General features: G+C 60.4%; 1 long non-coding RNA gene across 1 annotated transcript; it reads left to right on the top strand.

Annotated features, from left to right (window-relative positions):
• Positions 1 to 3794: 3794 nt before the first annotated feature.
• Positions 3795 to 9342, top strand: LOC134757719 (uncharacterized). Its single transcript, XR_010132113.1, has 2 exons — positions 3795 to 8470; positions 9196 to 9342. It is a non-coding gene; the product is annotated as an uncharacterized lncRNA (long non-coding RNA).
• Positions 9343 to 9584: the final 242 nt, after the last annotated feature.

Raw genomic sequence — 9584 nt, 5'->3', positions numbered from 1 at the left:
AGGTAGAAACCTCGTGGGCGTCCGCGTCATGATTGTTTCCCTCTCCACACCTCTTTCTGGGTGATTGGGCAGCTGAGGTGTTCCTGGAGCTCTGGGCTTCCATAGCTGTGTGGGACAGGGAAGCTCTCTTGGTCTCCCTGGCCCAAGTGATGGGTGCACGCTCGGTCCAGGAAGAGGGGGAGGCAAGCCCACCGCTCCTGACATTGGCCTTCTAGGAAAGGCGGTGTTGCATCCCACCTGCACTTCCTCTCTGATTCTTGAGAGCCAACCGGTTCCTCCGCTCCTGGGGAAAGTGCCTTCTAGCACTGAATCTTTTGGCTGCCACGGATGTCAGGGAGCCAACGGGACTGGGATTTGGCTGGGTGCAGGGGAGGTAGCGTCAGGGGTACCTAGCCGGCGGCGGGCTGGGGGTGGGGTGTACTTTGTCCAAAGCTCTCGGCTCCTCTGGCGGGCCTCCCTGAACGTGGCCTGGACTCGCGCACAGGCCCTGTCTCGCAGGTTTTCAGGTGCGCTTGGCTTTTCCTCCGCTTTGTGGGGCAGGTCTCCAGTGGCCCCCGGGGCGCACGCCTGGACATCACTGTCCGTCTCGTCGTCGCCCCCTACGGCCTCAAAGACACACGCTGCCTGCATGTGCTCTTGGGGGACGACAGTGCCACGTGTGGTCACACTGGCTCCAGCTCGGACTCGCCTGTGTCTCTCTTTGCCCGTGTCGCCGGAAGCCGCGTCGGGATGCCGGAGCCCCCGGGCCTTGGAGATGAAGGCTAGCCCCTGCTCCTGCCAGGAAGGAGGGAGGCAGTGGGCTCATGGGTCGGTGCCTTTGCAGCCGACAGCACGCCTTGCGGCCCTGGGGATCTTTCTGTGCCCCGGCGAGACCCTTTCCGCCTCACTGCATTGGAACCCCACTTCCGATCGCCCGGTGGGATCCATCATCGGACCCCAAGAGGAGTCCGCGCAGCCCAGCCGGCACCCCGAAGCTCCTCCTTCAGCGGGAGCCGAAGCAGAAGAGCGATCAAGGAGGTCCTGACCACAGGACTCCTATGGGTCCGACCCTGGGTCTCCCGCAGGCCCCTCTGGCAGTCCTCTTCCCACCCGCCGCCTCGGGCTGCGCCGCAGCCGCCGCCGCCGCCGCAACCTCCAGCACCGCCGCCCCAGGCCCCGCAGCCGCCGCCTCGCCGCCATTTTTTAAAGGGTCCGCAGCCTGACTCTGCGGAGTAAGGGGGGGTGGGGCGGGGGAGTCGGCCTCGCCAGTGCGCATGCGCGAGGCCCGAGCCGCCGCTTGGGTCACAGTGAAAGCCACCGTTGCCCGGGGATGGGTCCCTGACACTTGGCGAAGTAGGAGCCCTGTGTGATCGTGCGTCTGAGTCTGGGCTGAGACCAGTCCTGGCCAGGGCAGTTACCGGGACGGTCTCCGGAGGCCGGGATTCGCGGAGGGTCCACCAGCAGGAAGAAACCCCAGGAGGAAGAAAGCTCAGACAGATCGCCGGCGAGGCAGCGCGGGATCCCAGCCTCAGGCGTGCTCGGACGGTGTGCGGGTGAGTCTCCCCAAAAGTGGAGCCCTTGTGATGACGAGCACAGGTCCGCCTGTGTGCCCGTGGACTGCTCTCTCACCGACGGCTGTTAGTCGCGGAGAGCAGAATCCGGCAGCTTCACGGGCTGCCTGGGGGTGGGTGTTACCTGCTGTATGTGGGCGTTATGGGTGTGTGTGTGTGTGCGCGTGTATGTGTGTGTGGCTTTGTGTGTGCGTGCGTGAGTGCGTGCGTGTCTGTGTGCCGACTTCTGTCTCTCTCTTACGTCTCTCTCTCTCTCTCTCTCTCTCTCTCCCTTCTCGCTCTTTCCGTCGCCCTCTCTTTCTGTCTCTGTCCGTCTCTGTGTGCGTGCGCCTTGGGACACATGTGCCCTGTGCGCCGGACGGTGGGTTTCTTGCACGTCGGCCTTTCTTCTGGTCAGCCTCTCCCCGCGTCTCTGCCTGGGTCGTGTGGCCGGTTGGCAGTCGTGGTCCCGGCGGTTCCAGTTTGGGGGTCTGTGAAGGCCTGGGCAACGTGGGCATCGGCGTGGGACCCGCAGGGGTTTTCATCCCCTCCCCATCCGGAGCAGCCTCTTTGCTAGGCTGGATCCAGACGAGCGCTCCCCAACCAGGGACAACGGCCTCCCAGGCGCTCATTGTCCACCCGCAGGAGGGTGCCCGCAGAGCTTCAAGAAGGTGGTTGTCACGCCTGTCGCCCTCTGCCCTCATCGAGAAATGGAGCCACAGCTCGACGCAGGGACGGAGAAGGAAGCCGGCAAGGGGATGGGGCAAGCATGTCTGTCTCTCAAAGGCTGGCCTTCCTGGCCGAGTCACCCGTTTGACACTCCTCCCCGGATGCCGGTGGTGGTGGCATGGCCCCCCCGTATCCTGCCTGGGCTCTGGCCTCTGCTCTGACCTCCCTCTTGCTGTGTCTGCCCCGTCTCCGAGAAGCCTGGCGGCTTCTTAGTGTGGCTCAGTGTCTTCCACAAAGAAGACGTCCCCGTCCATCAGGGAGAAACCTCGTGGGGGTCCGCGTCATGATTGTTTCCCTCTCCACACCTCTTTCTGGGTGATTGGGCAGCTGAGGTGTTCCTGGAGCTCTGGGCTTCCATAGCTGTGTGGGACAGGGAAGCTCTCTTGGTCTCCCTGGCCCAAGTGATGGGTGCACGCTCGGTCCAGGAAGAGGGGGAGGCAAGCCCACCGCTCCTGACATTGGCCTTCTAGGAAAGGCGGCGTTGCATCCCACCTGCACTTCCTCTCTGATTCTTGAGGGCCAACCGGTTCCTCCGCTCCTGGGGAAAGTGCCTTCTAGCACTGAATCTTTTGGCTGCCACGGATGTCAGGGAGCCAACGGGACTGGGATTTGGCTGGGTGCAGGGGAGGTTGCGTCAGGGGTACCTAGCCGGCGGCGGGCTGGGGGTGGGGTGTACTTTGTCCAAAGCTCTCGGCTCCTCTGGCGGGCCTCCCTGAACGTGGCCTGGACTTGCGCACAGGCCCTGTCTCGCAGGTTTTCAGGTGCGCTTGGCTTTTCCTCCGCTTTGTGGGGCAGGTCTCCAGTGGCCCCCGGGGCGCACGCCTGGACATCACTGTCCGTCTCGTCGTCGCCCCCTACGGCCTCAAAGACACACGCTGCCTGCATGTGCTCTTGGGGGACGACAGTGCCAGTGGTCACACTGGCTCCAGCTCGGACTCGCCTGTGTCTCTCTTTGCCCGTGTCGCCGGAAGCCGCGTCGGGATGCCGGAGCCCCCGGGCCTTGGAGATGAAGGCTAGCCCCTGCTCCTGCCAGGAAGGAGGGAGGCAGTGGGCTCATGGGTCGGTGCCTTTGCAGCCGACAGCACGCCTTGCGGCCCTGGGGATCTTTCTGTGCCCCGGCGAGACCCTTTCCGCCTCACTGCATTGGAACCCCACTTCCGATCGCCCGGTGGGATCCATCATCGGACCCCAAGAGGAGTCCGCGCAGCCCAGCCGGCACCCCGAAGCTCCTCCTTCAGCGGGAGCCGAAGCAGAAGAGCGATCAAGGAGGTCCTGACCACAGGACTCCTATGGGTCCGACCCTGGGTCTCCCGCAGGCCCCTCTGGCAGTCCTCTTCCCACCCGCCGCCTGGGGCTGCGCCGCAGCCGCCGCCGCCGCCGCAACCTCCAGCACCGCCGCCCCAGGCCCCGCAGCCGCCGCCTCGCCGCCATTTTTTAAAGGGTCCGCAGCCTGACTCTGCGGAGTAAGGGGGGGTGGGGCGGGGGAGTCGGCCTCGCCAGTGCGCATGCGCGAGGCCCGAGCCGCCGCTAGGGTCACAGTGAAAGCCACCGTTGCCCGGGGATGGGTCCCTGACACTTGGCGAAGTAGGAGCCCTGTGTGATCGTGCGTCTGAGTCTGGGCTGAGACCAGTCCTGGCCAGGGCAGTTACCGGGACGGTCTCCGGAGGCCGGGATTCGCGGAGGGTCCACCAGCAGGAAGAAACCCCAGGAGGAACAAAGCTCAGACAGATCGCCGGCGAGGCAGCGCGGGATCCCAGCCTCAGGCGTGCGCGGACGGTGTGCGGGTGAGTCTCCCAAAAAGTGGAGCCTTTGTGATGACGAGCACAGGTCCGCCTGTGTGCCCGTGGACTGCTCTCTCACCGACGGCTCTTAGTCGCGGAGAGCAGAATCCGGCAGCTTCACGGGCTGCCTGGGGGTGGGTGTTACCTGCTGTATGTGTGCGTTATGGGTGTGTGTGTGTGTGCGCGTGTATGTGTGGCTGTGTGTGTGCGTGCGTGCGTGCGTGCGTGTCTGTGTGCCGACTTCTGTCTCTCTCTTACGTCTCTCTCTCTCTCTCTCTCTCTCTCTCCCTTCTCGCTCTTTCCGTCGCCCTCTCTTTCTGTCTCTGTCCGTCTCTGTGTGCGTGCACCTTGGGACACATGTGCCCTGTGCGCCGGACGGTGGGTTTCTTGCACGTCGGCCTTTCTTCTGGTCAGCCTCTCCCCGCGTCTCTGCTTGGGTCGTGTGGCCGGTTGGCAGTCGTCGTCCCGGCGGTTCCAATTTGGGGGTCTGTGAAGGCCTGGGCAACGTGGGCATCGGCGTGGGACCCGCAGGGGTTTTCATCCCCTCCCCATCCGGAGCAGCCTCTTTGCTAGGCTGGATCCAGACGAGCGCTCCCCAACCAGGGACAACGGCCTCCCAGGCGCTCATTGTCCACCCGCAGGAGGGTGCCCGCAGAGCTTCAAGAAGGTGGTTGTCACGCCTGTCGCCCTCTCCCCTCATCGAGATATGGAGCCACAGCTCGACGCAGGGACAGAGAAGGAAGCCGGCAAGGGGATGGGGCAAGCATGTCTGTCTCTCAAAGGCTGGCCTTCCTGGCCGAGTCACCCGTTTGACACTCCTCCCCGGATGCCGGTGGTGGTGGCATGGCCCCCCCGTATCCTGCCTGGGCTCTGGCCTCTGCTCTGACCTCCCTCTTGCTGTGTCTGCCCCGTCTCCGAGAAGCCTGGCGGCTTCTTAGTGTGGCTCAGTGTCTTCCACAAAGAAGACGTCCCCGTCCATCAGGGAGAAACCTCGTGGGGGTCCGCGTCATGATTGTTTCCCTCTCCACACCTCTTTCTGGATGATTGGGCAGCTGAGGTGTTCCTGGAGCTCTGGGCTTCCATAGCTGTGTGGGACAGGGAAGCTCTCTTGGTCTCCCTGGCCCAAGTGATGGCTGCACGCTCGGTCCAGGAAGAGGGGGAGGCAAGCCCACCGCTCCTGACATTGGCCTAGGAAAGGCGGTGTTGCATCCCACCTGCACTTCCTCTCTGATTCTTGAGGGCCAACCGGTTCCTCCGCTCCTGGGGAAAGTGCCTTCTAGCACTGAATCTTTTGGCTGCCACGGATGTCAGGGAGCCAACGGGACTGGGATTTGGCTGGGTGCAGGGGAGGTTGCGTCAGGGGTACCTAGCCGGCGGCGGGCTGGGGGTGGGGTGTACTTTGTCCAAAGCTCTCGGCTCCTCTGGCGGGCCTCCCTGAACGTGGCCTGGACTCGCGCACAGGCCCTGTCTCGCAGGTTTTCAGGTGCGCTTGGCTTTTCCTCCGCTTTGTGGGGCAGGTCTCCAGTGGCCCCCGGGGCGCACGCCTGGACATCACTGTCCGTCTCGTCGTCGCCCCCTACGGCCTCAAAGACACACGCTGCCTGCATGTGCTCTTGGGGGACGACAGTGCCACGTGTGGTCACACTGGCTCCAGCTCGGACTCGCCTGTGTCTCTCTTTGCCCGTGTCGCCGGAAGCCGCGTCGGGATGCCGGAGCCCCCGGGCCTTGGAGATGAAGGCTAGCCCCTGCTCCTGCCAGGAAGGAGGGAGGCAGTGGGCTCATGGGTCGGTGCCTTTGCAGCCGACAGCACGCCTTGCGGCCCTGGGGATCTTTCTGTGCCCCGGCGAGACCCTTTCCGCCTCACTGCATTGGAACCCCACTTCCGATCGCCCGGTGGGATCCATCATCGGACCCCAAGAGGAGTCCGCGCGGCCCAGCCGGCACCCCGAAGCTCCTCCTTCAGCGGGAGCCGAAGCAGAAGAGCGATCAAGGAGGTCCTGACCACAGGACTCCTATGGGTCCGACCCTGGGTCTCCCGCAGGCCCCTCTGGCAGTCCTCTTCCCACCCGCCGCCTCGGGCTGCCCCGCAGCCGCCGCCGCCGCCGCCGCAACCTCCAGCACCGCCACCCCAGGCCCCGCAGCCGCCGCCTCGCCGCCATTTTTTAAAGGGTCCGCAGCCTGACTCTGCGGAGTAAGGGGTGTGGGGCGGGGGAGTCGGCCTCGCCAGTGCGCATGCGCGAGGCCCGAGCCGCCGCTTGGGTCACAGTGAAAGCCACCGTTGCCCGGGGATGGGTCCCTGACACTTGGCGAAGTAGGAGCCCTGTGTGATCGTGCGTCTGAGTCTGGGCTGAGACCAGTCCTGGCCAGGGCAGTTACCGGGACGGTCTCCGGAGGCCGGGATTCGCGGAGGGTCCACCAGCAGGAAGAAACCCCAGGAGGAACAAAGCTCAGACAGATCGCCGGCGAGGCAGCGCGGGATCCCAGCCTCAGGCGTGCGCGGACGGTGTGCGGGTGAGTCTCCCCAAAAGTGGCGCCCTTGTGATGAGGAGGACAGGTCTGCCTGTGTGCCCGTGGGCTGCTCTCTCACCGGTGGCTCGTAGTGGCGTAAAGCAGAAGCAGCAGTTTCATGGGCTGACCCTAAGAACAATGCATGCTGGCAAAGTGAGGTGTCTCACATCTTTAATCCCAGCAGTTTGGGAGGCTTTGGCGGATGGATCACTTGAGGTCAGGGGATCACACCAGCCTAACCAACATGATGAAACTCTGTGTGTACTAAAAAAAAGTACAAGGCCGTTAGCTCGGTGTGGTGGCATATGCCTGTACATCCCAGCTATTTGGGAGGCTGAGGCAGGAGAATCGGTTGAACCCGTGTGGCAGAGGTGCGGTGAGTGGAGATTGCGCCACTGCACTCTATCCTGGGTAACAAGCACAAAACTCTGTCTCAAAAAAAAGAAAAAAAAATTAACAGTGCAGAGTTAGGCCAGATTTATTTTCAGAGTAGGAGGGAATTTCAAATTTTGGGTGAAATGTCCCAGTTGCCGGAAGGTGAACGTGTTCTCTGATGTAAAATTTAGGTCACACTCTATAAAGCTTCTCCTTGTTCTATGTGTGAACAGCTAGGCTGTATCTTCACCTATGCATATTAAAAAATCAACCTTAAGAAGGCTCTTGGCCACCATAATCCTTCCTACACTGTAGCAAGAGCCCAGCCTGAGACTATGCTTCCTTGTGCCTCCGACTGCAATGCCTTCCCCCGAATCTCCAAGGTACCAAACCGGTCAGGGGTAGCTGAGACAGCTCTACTTCTAGGAGTCCTCCCCAAGCCCTTGAAATCACAGGCATCTCTGCTGTCCCTGCCCTTCATCCACATGACTGAACAATTAAGCAAACACATCTGTGTAGTTTTATTTAAACTGTTCCATGTGTGTTTACAATTAACAACATGAATGGCTGCGGTATGGATGCAGCAGAAAGGAATGCTGAGGGAGGACTCCAGTTAGAATGAGCCACTTTTCCAGGACTAGGAATGAACTTTCCCCAGTACCAACAAGGCAGCCTCCAGGGCAAGAAATGGTAACAGAATCCATCCTGTTGACAGTCAAGATGGAATTACAGATAATTCTCACCTCTTTTTTGACTCTCAGGTGGAAACCCCCTTCCCATGGGGTGAAGCACAGTCTGCTCCAGAGCCCCACTGTTGGGGTCGGGGATGTCACAGAAATTAACAGGGCAGCCAATTCCCATCCAGAGGGGGCCCAGGATGACCCCGAACCCTCTAGCTCAGCCCCAAGCTCGGGCCAGGGAGTGAAGCCCTTGTCCCCAAGCAACAGAGTGAGGGTCTGTCTCTAACCCGGTGGGCTCCAGTGAAAGGAAAATGGCCTGGAGGTGCCCACAGGAGGGCGCCCTAGTTCTCAGACAGGTCTACAGCTCCCAGACTGCGTCCCCATGAGTAACAGAGGGACACGCAGAGGGGCATACTGAGTGCCTATAGGGGACTCACAGACTGCAGATGCACGCTGCGGATCCAGAAGCCGGTCAGGTAATGAGGTGCAGAGGTGTGGGGAAGACCTGGGTGCCAACCAGCCTAACCAGCCAGGGCCACCAAACAGAAGTGCTTCTGACATTAACGCGACACACAGAAGGTGTGTAGGGTGGGCAGTGGAAGTGACCGCAGAGGCCTCTGGGGATTGTAGTTTTGGAACTAGAGAGGCGGGCAAGCAGTTGGCTTCGCCCACACGGTGTGCCTCTCACATCTGCACAGCACACACAACCAAGCTTAGGAGCCGACTGTTAAGATGCCCCAGTGACATGGACAAGTTTCTCCTCTGCAACCCAATGAGATCTGCTGACCACGAGAGCATCGCGGGACCGCCAAAGGATTCTGGAAAATGTGGTCCCGGGTGGCCAGTGTGCGCTGACCTTCACCTGAAGGTGAGCTGAGCTCACCATGCAAGTCTCCACCCTGGGGGTGCCCTTCCCCGAGCAGATGCCAGGTTGGGGCAGCAGTAGTTCAGGGAGAAGCGATGCGCTCCTGGGACTGCCGGTTTGGGGGCGACATCGGCCCTGTGTCCCCTAGAGTAGGAGGGTGTACCAGGATGGGGAACCCCAAGGCTGTTTTCAGGGAGAAGAAGATTGGCTTGGGGCAAACTCCCGGAATGGAGATGGGGAGAGTCTGGTCGCATTTCCCCAGGAGTTTAGGGGATGAAGGCTGGACTTGGGTGAACAGCAAAAGATCCCCTGGTGATAGTGGTGGTGAGGATCAGAGGCTTGAGCCAGAAATTCCCGAGGTGTTTGTTTTGTTTTTTTGAGACAGAGTCTTGATCTGTCTCCCAGGAGGTAGTGCAATGGCATGCTCTTGGCTCATTGCAACCTCCGCCTCCCAGGTTCAAGCGATTCTCCTGCCTCAGCCTCCCAAGTAGCTGAGATTACAGGCACCTGCCACTGTGCCCACCTCAATTTTTTTTGTTTTTTTTGTATTTTTAGTAGAGACGGTGTTTCACCACATTGCCCAGCCTGGTCTCGAACTCCTGACCTCAAGTGATCCACCTGCCTCGGCCTCCCAAAGTGCTGGGATTACAGGCATGAGCCCCCACACCCAGCTCATTTTTATCTTTTAACTTAAAGGTTTTTATTTTTCTCTCTTTTTACTCTTACAGGTACGGCTTGAAGGAAACTTCTGGAGGGTGGGGTGGTGTTGAAGAGAAGGCACAGTTGTAACCATTTTGTTCAACATGGGCGTTTTCTTTGTGCATTGATTTGCATTTTTAAAGGTATTCCATTAAAAATATGTTTATCTATTTTAATGTTTTTTTGGTGCCCCTTTAAATTCTCTATCCACAGTCCTGAGCCTTAATACGAAGTGAGGGCCTAGCCTCTGGGCATCAAGCAGCCAGAAAGTCCCTTAGGAGCTTTCTCTGAATTGTTGAATTGTGACTGATCTTTTCCTCTCCTGACTTCCTTAATATCCACAATTTCCTCATAACCATCCCCCCAAAGCCACACCCACAAGGCACCTCCAAGACCTATCATGAAGCAGATATTCAAA

This window comes from Gorilla gorilla, chromosome 20, assembly GCF_029281585.2.
Source record: "Gorilla gorilla gorilla isolate KB3781 chromosome 20, NHGRI_mGorGor1-v2.1_pri, whole genome shotgun sequence".
In the NCBI taxonomy this organism is placed as follows: Eukaryota; Metazoa; Chordata; class Mammalia; order Primates; family Hominidae; genus Gorilla; species Gorilla gorilla.
The sequence above is the reverse complement of the archived record's forward strand: the minus strand, read 5'-3'. Positions and strand labels throughout refer to the sequence as shown.